At 41.2% G+C, this 11,866-nt stretch overlaps 1 pseudogene; it reads right to left on the minus strand.

Annotated features, from left to right (window-relative positions):
- Positions 1-10,619: 10,619 nt before the first annotated feature.
- Positions 10,620-11,190, minus strand: LOC122453108 (annotated as a pseudogene).
- Between the last annotated feature and the right edge of the window lie 676 nt (positions 11,191-11,866).

An 11,866-nucleotide genomic window follows, 5' to 3' on the forward strand; every position in this document is an offset into this window, starting at 1 on the left:
TGTTACTGCAGGAACTTGGATATACTTCAATAAAAATCTTTTCTGTACAACATGTTGACATATTGATTTTCAAAATCTTTCTTAGAAAATCTTACTAGAATGCTTTGGAAGATGGTCGAAGAATAGGAAGGGGAGACCACTTTCTCCCCCACAAATTCGTGGAAAGAACATTTGAACACCAAGCAAATTCCATAGAACAACTTCTGAATGCTGGCAGAGTACATCAGACACCCAAAAAGGCAGCCCATTGTCTTTGAGAGGAGGTAGGACAAAATATAAAAGATAAAAAGAGAGACAAAAGAGGTAGGGATGGAGATCCATCCAGGGAAGGGAGTCTTAAAAAAGAGAATTTTCCAGACAGCAGGAAACACTCTCTCTGGTGGGTGTGTGGCAAGCCTTGGAATCTCAGAGGGCAAAATAACTGGAAAAAATAAATATACAGTGAAATCCCACAGATTAAGTGCCTAACAGCAACTCCCAGCGCAGCAGCAGCCCAGACACTGGCATCCCCCACTTGCAAGCAGGGGAGGGACAGGGAGGAGCAGGTGCATTGCTTAGGGTAAGGTCTGGGCCTGAATACCCTGAGGGCAATCTGAGGGAACTAGGTTGAGATAGCAGCCCAGACCGTGGGATAGCTATCCCGTGAGCCCCGCGAAAAGCCCAAACCTAAGACACCGCCAGGGAGGCTCAGAGGACAAAGGACTGAGCAGAGCCAGCCGGCTGCGGACCAGCCCATTCCCCGCCGGAGACAGGCAGAGGAGGGCAGCCAGAGCAGGAAGGGGCAATCGGCCCCAGAGAGGCATCCACCGAACTGCAAGCAGACTTCTCTGCTAACCAAGACTTCTTGGGGTTCTGGACGGTCGACATCCACCAGGAGGGTCACAGGCAGAGACCAGCTCCCCAGAATAGACACAGGGCACACCTAAGAAGGCCATAAAACCAAGCGGCTGGAACCGGGGAGGGGGTAAGCCACAGCCTCCACCTGGGGGTGAATACGCATGCCTAGCACCTGGTCACCTGAGCGGCTCGGGCCTGGGAAGGGCGCAAAACACTGGCCCAACCAAGTCTGCACCTTTGTGGAGTACCCGAGAACCTGGACCTGAGCGGCTTAGACCTGGGAAGTGCATGTAAACCAGGGCCCGCCTCAGACAGTTCCCAGCAGAGCAACCGAGAGTCTGAGCAGTGTGGACGGGGAAAACACACACACCGTGAGCGGGGGCAAACCAGTGTGGCTGAGCCACTGTGAGCACACGCCAGTGAGATTTGTTCACAGTGTTCCTCCCTCCCCAAAGCACGACTGAACAAGCGAGCCTAAAAAAAGTGACCACCACCCGCCCCTTGTGTCAGGGTGGAAATTAGACACTGAAGAGACCAGCAAACAGAAGCTAAATAAACAGAGGGAACCGCTTTGGAAGTGAGAGGTGAAATAGATTAAAACCCTGTAGTTAGCACCGACTACATAGGAAGGGGCCTATAGACCTTGAGAAGTACAAGCCAGACCAAGGAACTATCTGAAGATGAACTGACCCCACACTGTCCACAACAGCTCCAGAGAAAGTCTTAGATATACTTTTACTACTATCATTTTTTAAATTTAAAAAACATTAAAATTTTTTTTACTTTATTTTTTTAAGTCCCCATTACTCCTTTAATTTTCATTTTTTATAACCTACTATTACCTTGCAAAAAAAAGATCCTATTTTTAAAGCAAACTTCATATATTATAATTATATTTTTATAATTATATTTTATATGAATATATTTACATTGATATATTAATATTTTCATATAACATTATAATTATAATAAAAACTTCACATATTATAATCTCTGTGACTAATTTTTGTTTGTTTTCATTTTTTTTTAATATTGTATTTTTGGGAATCTAATCTCTACTCAAGATTTTTAATCTTTGCTTTTTGGTATTTGTTATCAACTTTGTACCTTTAAGAACCCAAACGTCAGTAGCCATTATTACTTGGGAGCCGCATCACTAGCCTGATTGCTCTCTACACCTTTGGACTCTCCTTTTTCTTCACCAGGTCACCTCTATCTCCCCCCACCTCCTTTTCTTCTCTACCCAACTCGGTGAATCTCTTTGTGTGTTCCAGGCTGTGGAGAACACTTAGGGAACTGATTACTGGCTGGATCTGTCCCCCTCCTTTTGATTCCCCCTTATACCCCCTTATACCCCCTTATACCCTCCTGGCCACCGCTGTCTCCTTCCTCCCTCTTCTCCTCTCTGTGTAACCCTGTGAACATATCTGAGGGGTCCAGACTGTGGAGAGCACATAGGGAAGTGATTACTCGCTACCTTGCTCTTTCCCCTTTTGATACACCCTCTGATCCTCCTGGTCACCTTTAACTCCCTCTTCCCTCTTCTCTTCTCCATGTAACTCTGTGTGCCTCTCCGGGTGTCCCTCACTGCAGAGAAACTTTTCATCATTAACCTAGATATTTTGTCATCAGTGCTGTATAGATGGAGAAGTCTTGAGGCTATTGTAAGAATAAGACTGAAAACCAGAGGCAGGTTAATGTCCAGAGGCAGGCTTAAGTCCAAATCCTGAGAACACCAGAGAACTCCTGAATCCAGGGAGCATTAAATGATAGGAGCTCATCAAATGCCTCCATACCTACACTGAAACCTAGCACCACCCAAGGGCCAACAAGTTCCAGAGCAAGACATACTATGCAGATTCTCTGGCAACACAGGAGGCTGACCAAAGTCACACCAAGCCCACTGACATCTCAAAACTTATTACTGAACACTTCATTGCACTCCAGAGAGAAGAAACCCAGCTCCACCCACTGGAACACCAACACAAGCTTCCCTAACCAGAAAACCTGGACAAGCGACCCGTCCAGCCCCACCCACAGTGAGGAAGCTCCACAATAAACAGGAACGACCAACTGCCAGAATACAGAAAGGCCACCCCAAACACAGCAATATAAACAAGATGAAAAGGCAGAGAAATACCCAGCAGGTAAAAAAAAGGTTATATGCCCACCAAACCAAACAAAAGAGGGAGAGATAGGGAATCAACCTGATAAAGAATTCCAAATAATGATAGTGAAAATGACCCAAAATCTTGTAAGCAAATTGGAGTTACAGATCAATAGCCTGCAGAGAAGGATCAAAGATGCAAGAAAGGTTTAGCAAATACCTAGAAGAAACAAAAAAGAGTCGATATATAATGAATAATGCAATAAATGAGATCAAAAGCACTCTGGAGGGAACCAAGAGTAGAATAAAGGAGGCAGAAGATAGCATAAGTGAGGTAGAAGATAGAATGCTAGAAATAAATGAAACAGAGAGGAAAAAAGAATTCAAAGAAATGAAAACAACCTCAGAGACCACTGGGAAAATGTGTAGTGCCCCAACATTTGAATCATAGGAGTCCCAGAAGAAGAAGATAAAAAGAAAGACCACGAGAAAATACTTGAGGAGATAATAGTTGAAAACTCCCCTAAAATGGGGAAGGAAATAATCACCCAAGTCCAAGAAACCCAGAGAGCCCCAAACAGGATAAACCCAAGGCGAAACACTCCAGGACAGATATTAATCAAATTAACAAAGATCAAACACAAACAACAAATATTAAAAGTAGCAAGGGAAAAACAACAAATAACACACAAGGGGATTCCCATAAGGATAACAGCTGATCTTTCAATAGAAACTCTTCAGGCCAGAAGGGAAAGACAGGACGTACTTAAAGTGATGAAAGAAAATAACATACAGTCCAGATTACTGTACCCAGCAAGGATCTCATTCAAATATGAAGGAGAAATCAAAAGCTTTACAGACAAGCAAAACCTGAGGGAATTCAGCACCACCAAACCAGCTCTCCAACAAATGCTAAAGGATCTTCTCTAAACAGGAAACACAGAAAAGTTGTAGAAACTTGAACCCAAAACAATAAAGTAAATGGCAATGGGGTCATACTTATCAATAATTACCTTAACTGGAAATGGGTTGAATGCCCCAACCAAAAGACAAAGACTGGCTGAATGGATACAAAAACAAGATCCCTATATATGCTGTCTACAAGAGACCCACCTTGAAACAAGGGACACATGCAGACTGAAAGTGAAGGGCTGGAAAAAGATATTCCATGCAAACAGAGTCCAAAAGAGAGCAGGAGTACCAATACTCACATCAGATAAAATAGACTTTAAAACAAAGGCTGTGAAAAGAGACAAAGATAGACATGACATAATGATCAAAGGTCAATCCAAGAAGAAGATATAACAATCATAAATATATATGCACCCAACATAGGAGCACCACAGTATGTAAGACAAATGCTAACAAATATGAAAGGGGAAATTAACAATAACACAATAATAGTGGGAGACTTTAATACTCCACTCACAACTATGGATAGATCAACTAAACAGAAAATTAATGAGGAAACACAAACTTTAAATGATACAATAGGCCAGTTAGGCCTAATTGATATCTATAGGACATTTCACCCCAAAATAATGAATTTCACCTTTTTCTCAAGCTCACAGGGAACCTTCTCCAGGGTAGATCACATCCTGGGCCATAAATCTAGCCTTGGTAAATTCAAAAAAATTGAAATTACTACAAGCATCTTTTCTGACCACAATGCAGCAAGATTAGATGTCAATTACAGGAGAAAAACTATTAAAAATGCCAACATATGGAGGCTGCACAACACGCTGCTCAACAACCAACAAATCACAGAAGAAATCAAAAAAGAAATCAAAATATGCATAGAAATGAATGAAAATGAAAACACAACAACCCAAAACCTATGGGACACTGTAAAAGCAGTGCTAAGGGGAAGGTTCAAAGCAAAACAGGCTTACCTCTAGAAACAAGACAAAAGTCAAATAAATAACCTAACTCTACACCTAAAGCAACTTGAAAAGGAAGAAAATTACAAACCCCAGGGTTAGTAGAAGGGAAAAAATCTTAAAAGTTAGGGCAGAAAAAAATGCAAAAGAAGCAAAAGAGACCATAGCAAAAATCAATAAAACCAAAAGCTGGTTCTTTGAGAAGGTAAATAAAATTGACAAACCATTAGTCAAACTCATCAACAAACAAAGGGAGAAAAATCAAATCAACAAAATTAGAAATGAAAATGGAGAGATCACAAGAGATAACACAGAAATAGAAAGGATCCTAAGAGATTGTTATCAGCAACTGTATGCTAATAAAAGGGACAACTTGGAAGAAATGAACAAATTCTTAGAAAAGTACAACTTTCCAAAATTGAACAATGAAGAAATAGAAGATCTCAACAGACCCATCACAAGCACGAAAGTTGAAACTGTAATCAGAAATCTTTCAACAAACCAAAGCCCAGGACTAGACGGCTTCACAGCTGAATTCAACCAAAAATTTAGAGAAGAACTAACACCTATCCTACTCAAACTCTTCCAGAAAATTGCAGAGGAAGGTAAACTTCCAAACTCTTTCTATGAGGCCACCATCACCTTAACACCAAAACCTGACAAAGATGTCACACAAAAAAAAACTATACGCCAATATCACCGAAGAACAGAGATGCAAAATGCTTTAAAAAATTCTAGCAAACAGAATCCAACAACATATTAAAGAGATCATACATCATGACCAACTGGGCTTTATCCCAGAGATGCAAGGAGTCTTCAATATCTGCAAATCAATCAAAGTAATACACCACATTAACAAATTGAAAGATTAAAAACCATATGATTATCTCAATAGATGCAGAAAAAGCCTTTGAGAAAATTCAACATCCATTTATGATAAAAACCCTCCAGAAAGCAGCAATAGAAGGAACATACCTCAACATAATAAAAGCTATATATGAGAAACCCTCAGCAAACATAATCCTGAATGGTGAAAAATTGAAAGCATTTCCTCTAAAGTCAGGAATAGGAGAAGGGTGCGCACTCTCACCACTATTATTCAGTATAGTTTTGGAAGCTTTGGCCACAGCAATCAGAGCAGAAAAAGAAACAAAAGGAATCCATATTGGAAAAGAAGAAGTAAAACTCTCACTGTTTGCAGATGACATGATCCTCTACAATGAAAACCCTAAAGACTCCACCAGAAAATTACTAGAGCTAATCAAAGAATACAGTAAAGTTGCAGGATATAAAATTAACACACAGAAATCCCTTGCATTCCTATACACTAACAATGAGAAAACAGAAAGACACATTAAGGAAACAATTTCATTCACCTTTGCAACGGAAAGAATAAAATACTTAGGAATAAATCTACCTAAAGAAACAAAAGACCTATATATAGAAAACTATAAACCACTGATGATAGAAATCAAAGAGGACACAAATAGATGGAGAAATATACCATGTTCATGAGTTGGAAGAAGCAATATAGTGAAAATGAATATACTACCTAAAGTAATCTATAAATTCAATGCAATCCCTATCAAGCTACCAATGGTATTTTTCAGATAACTAGAACAAATAATTTCACAATTTGTATGGAAATACAAAAAACCTCGAAGAGCCAAAGCAATCTTGAGAAAGAAGAATGGAACTGGAGGAATCAACCTGCCTGACTTCAGTCTCTACTACAAAGCCACAGTCAGCAAGACAGTGTGGTACTGGCACAAAGACAGAAATATAGATCAATGGAACAGAATAGAAAGCCCAGAGATAAGTCCGCACACCTATGGACAACTTATGTTTGACAAAGGAGGCAAGAATAGACAATGGAGAAAAGACAATCTCTTCAACAAGTGGTGCTAGGAAAACTGGTCAACCACTTGTAAAAGAATGAAACTAGAACACTAACACCATACACAAAAATAAACTCAAAATGGATTAGAGATCTCAATGTAAGACCAGACACTATAAAACTCCTAGAGGAAAACATAGGCAAAACACTCTCCAGCATAAACCACAGCAGGATCCTCTATGACCCACCTCCCAGAATATTGGAAATAAAAGCAAAAATAAACAAATGGGACCTTATTAAAATTAAAAGTTTCTGCACAGCAAAGGAAACTATAAGCAAGGTGAAAAGACAGCCTTCAGAGTGAGAGATAATAATAGCAAATAGAGCAACTGACAAAGAATTAATCTCAAAAAGATACACGCAACTCCTGCACCTCAATTCCAGAGAAATGAAAGACCCAATCAAAACGTGGGCCAAACAATTAAACAGACATTTCTCCAAGGAAGACATACAGATAGCTAACAAACACATGAAAAGATGCTCAACATCACTCATTATCAGAGAAATGCAAATCAAAACCACAATGAGGTACCACTACATGCCAGTCAGAATGGATGCTATCCAAAAGTCTATAAGCAATAAATGCTGGAGAGGGTGTGGAGAAAAGGGAACACTCTTACATTGTTGGTGAGAATGCAAACTATTGCAGCCACTATGGAGAACAGTGTGGAGATTCCTTCAAAACTGGAAATAGAACTGCCATACGACCCAGCAATCCCTCTGCTGGGCATACACACTGAGGAAACCAGAACTGAAAGAGACACGTGTACCCCAATGTTCATCGCAGCACTGTTCATAATAGCCAGGACATGGAAGCAACCTAGATGCCCATCAACAGATGAGTGGATAAGAAAGGTGTGGTACATATACACAATGGAATATTACTCAGCCATTAAAAACAATAAATTTGAATCAGTTCTAATGAGGTGGATAAAATTGGAGCCTATTATACAGAGTGAAGTAAGCCAGGATAAAAAACACAGTACAGTATACTAAAGCATATATATGGAATTTAGGAAGATGGTAACGATAACCCTTTATGTGAGACAGCAAAAGAAACACAGATTTATTGAATGGTCTTTTAGACTCTGTGGGAAAGGGAGAGGGCGGCATGATATGGAAAAATGGCATTGAAACATGTAAATTATCATATGTGAAATGAATTGCCAGCCCAGGTTCGATGCATGAGACAGGATGCTTGGGGCTGGTGCACTGGGATGACCCAGAGGGATGGGATAGGGAGGTAGGTGGGAGGGCAGTTCAGGATGGGGAACACATGTACACTCATGGCAGATTCAAGTCAATGTGTGGCAAAACCAATACAATGCTGTAAAGTAAAATTAATTAATTAATTAATTTTAAAAAAGGACATAGGGAAAAAACAAAGAAAATCTTACTATTTCAAGACAGACAACATATGTATTTCCAGTAATGAACCTCCTGTTCAAAATTCAGCCACACGTATTTCCATAGTGGTGAATAAAAGATATGGTGGTTGTGCATGAGATAGTTCAGCATATTGCAAATGGTCAAATATCAAAGTTTTGGCTTAGCTTCTGGTTCAAGATGGCAGAGTAGAAGGATGTGCACTTATCTCCTCACGCAAGAGCAACGAAATCACAACTAGCTGATGAACAACCATTCAGAGGAGGACTCTGGAGCCCACTAGAAAAGGATGCCCCAGGTCCAAACACAAAGAAGAAACTACAATGAGATGTAGGAGGTGCTCAAGCACAATAAAAATAAATTCCATACCTGTCAGATGGGAAACCAACAAACTGGAAGACAGTAATACCAAAAAAGTTCTCCCACTAGTGTGAAGGTTCTGAGCCTCATGGCATGCTTCCAAGCCTGCAAAGGGACTGGGAATCCCCAGGAAATCTGACTCTGAAGGCCAGTAGGATTTGATTCCAGGACTTCCACAGGACTGTGGGAGAGACTCTTCTTGCAGGGGCCAGACAAAGTCTTGCATGCACCAAGACCCAAGGAAATGGAGCAGTGACCCCACAGGAGACTGAACCAGACCTAGGTCCTAAAGTTGGAGTCTCCTATGGAAGTGTGGTTCAGAAGTGGCTTGCCCTGGGGACAAGGGTACTAGCAGCAGTAATCCTGGAAGGTGGCCCTTGGTCTAAGCCCCTTGGAGGTTGCCGAAAATCAAGCACTTCATTCATTAGTAATGTTTCTCACTTCTTTAGTATGAGAAGAGGTAAAACTGGCTTCTGAACCACTGGTTGGGTTTTGTTCCTTCAGTAGCAAAACAGAGGCTCTAGGAGGTGACGTTGCCAGCAAGTATGGACAAGGGATTTTATGGAAATGAGAAGTAGGATTGAACCTCAGACAGCCCAGAACTGGAGATCAGAACCATACACTTCACAGCCCCTGCTGTTTCTTTGCTGTCTCTGATTGTCTTTGATTATCTGCACTGATCCGCAATCTCTATTCTTTCCCTGTTATCGTACCTATGTGAGATCATACATTTTTGACTAATTCATCTTTCTCAAAGAGTTTTTTTATGAACTCATAGGAATGCTTTTAGAAGTATGAAACCCCAAACTTGGAATGCTCTTCAGCATAAAGCAAAGGAAAGTTCTCACACTGAAAGCACTATGGAACTAGCACCCAAGGTGAAAAGAAAATACCTTTGCCAGGGGCCTAGCTCCTTTCCAGTGTCACCTTCCAGTCATTGTCTCAGGCCAGCTGTCCTGTCTCCTCCCTGAGGGCAGCCACTGTGTGATCCTCACAGTCCTGATGATTTCTGCCAGGAGTGTTTGATGCCTCTTGTGTTATATGCCCTCATTGAATCCAAACAGTAATTATATGAAAACCACTCATTGTCCCCATACTAAAGATGAGGAAACTGACCTGTAGTGTTTGTGATATGTTTCAGGGTCACACTGTGGGTAAATAGCAGAGCTGGGAACCAGAGGTTTTGACATTTCTAGAACTCCTTTCACTTGGGCTCTCTTCCTGTGGCTTCCACTCTGACTACACCATGCAGCTAGAAACCAAAACAGAACAGAGCTCCTGTGTTGGAAGCAGTGAAGGTGCTGTGTAAGGGCGTAAACTGCTCAGTCAGGCAGGACTGAGGAGAAGGTGGGAGACAGAGTAATAGGAATCAGGAGAGGCCAGTTAACACCGTATGCTTTCCAGGAGGAGGAGACTGCTTCCCTCATATACTTATATCAACCATTCTGTAATGAGTGGGTATAAATTAGTTATGCCTATGACATCAAGATTAACCATTTTCTACAATTTCATAATTTCCCTTCTTATTTTTTCTATTTGGCACCCTCCACAGCTTATAGGATCTTAGTTCCTCAACCAAGGCTCCCTGAAGGAAAAAAGAGTCCTAACAACCGCACCCACAGAAAATTCTCAGAATTCCACCTTTTGACAAACATTTCCTAGAAAATGATAGAACTGTTCCACAGTATAAAGTGAACAAATACTATTTTATGATAGGTGTATGTAGGCAACATAAGGATTTATGTTTTCAAATTAAAAACTCAAGAAATTTATCTTGATAACTATTTAAAAAACAAAGCAAATAACAATTTTAATGAAAGAGGGAAATATATTTTCTAAATTTTAATACAATGTAAACATACACGTCTTTTATATGAAAATATAAATATGAGATAAAATTTTACATGAACTAAATAAAGAATAAATAAATAAACATCAGGGCAGTCATCGCTTATGAACTGATACCCCTGCACTTGAATACATTCATATCTACTTGCTTATTATCACTGACAAGTATTGGCTGAGTTAATTCAATAAATTTGGTGGCTGAAGCAGAATTCAGAGTCTTCTGAAATGACCCCAGGTGAGTATACAAGGGTGACATGGCATCTTAGTCAGTGAGAGTCATGTCAAGGTCAGATCAGTCTCCATCCTACATTCTTAACCTTTCCTGCAAGCTGGTTGATGAAGAGAGAGAAGGCTCTCCTTATATCCATTCTGACAATTTCCCAGGCACAGTCGCTGTATTCCTTCTCATTCAGGTAGACGTGGATTCCCTCGAAGTATGTTGTCACGGCCTGTGTGGGGTCCATCCTTCCCAGGGCAGAGTCTTCCTCTCCCATCACCTGCCCCAGGCAGTCGTCCAGATCGGCCAGCTGCTCAAGCAGTCCAGTGCGGAGCTGCTTCAGGAGGGTGGTGTCCCAGGCAGCAGAGGAGCGCTTTGTGTCGAAGAGGTTGAAGCTCTGCTGGAGCATCTTGTGGAGCACAGAGATGGCCTGGGCATCCTGGAGCTAGCCGCCCTCCAGCATCTCCTGGGGAAAAGCAAAGTCTTTTCTGTCCTGCAGACAGAAGCGAGGGGAGAGCCTCCTCATTTGGTCCAGGAGAGTGAGGGTCTTCTCAGTGCCAGCCAGCACGTGGTTCTGAGACAGGTCACAGCCCAGGGATCCTCCAGGGCCATAGCTGACCAGCACCAGGGCCATCAGTAGAGAGAGCACAAGGGCCATGGGGAAGATGAGGCTGCTGCTGGGCTGATGGAGATGGCGTCTGCTGCACCTTGAGATAGGTTCTCTGATGCCATGCTTTCTAAACAAGACCATTAAATAGGGAACACAGTAGTTTTCATTTTCTAATCATTCTATACAATTTTACTTCTTTTTTTGGTTTTCTGTTATGTATTCTAAATACAGTCAAAGTAAATTTCTTCCTTCTCGACTGTTAATTTTGCCTTTTCCTAGTGACTTCAGAAGTGCCCATCCAAATGAATATTATTCAATCAAATTGGAAGGGTCTTTGTCTTAAGTCTGTATTGATGGACATGTTACACATGTTATTGCCCTTTATCTCTCATTCATAAGTGTTGCTGTCCTCTCATTCATGAACACATTGTTGGCTTGCTCTTAGGCTCCGTTTTTCTCTCTTAGTTTCCATAGGAAGCCAGGCTCTGTCAGCCCTATTTGTTTGTTTCCCTATTTGTAAGGGATTTACGAGATCACTCTGGGAGTTAAGCTTTTGGAAACAAAGGATGAGTTTTCCTTAGTGTTTGACTTAGAGAAGAAGCTGATTATTATCAGTCCTTGAACGCCTCCCACATTTCTCTTCCTTCTGGAACACATTCCTGCAGATCCCTGCCCTTCAGGGAACCATGAGGGCAGGTCTATTACAGACATCACCCTTTCTTCC

This window comes from Cervus canadensis, chromosome 14, assembly GCF_019320065.1.
Source record: "Cervus canadensis isolate Bull #8, Minnesota chromosome 14, ASM1932006v1, whole genome shotgun sequence".
NCBI classification, from domain to species: domain Eukaryota; kingdom Metazoa; phylum Chordata; class Mammalia; order Artiodactyla; family Cervidae; genus Cervus; species Cervus canadensis.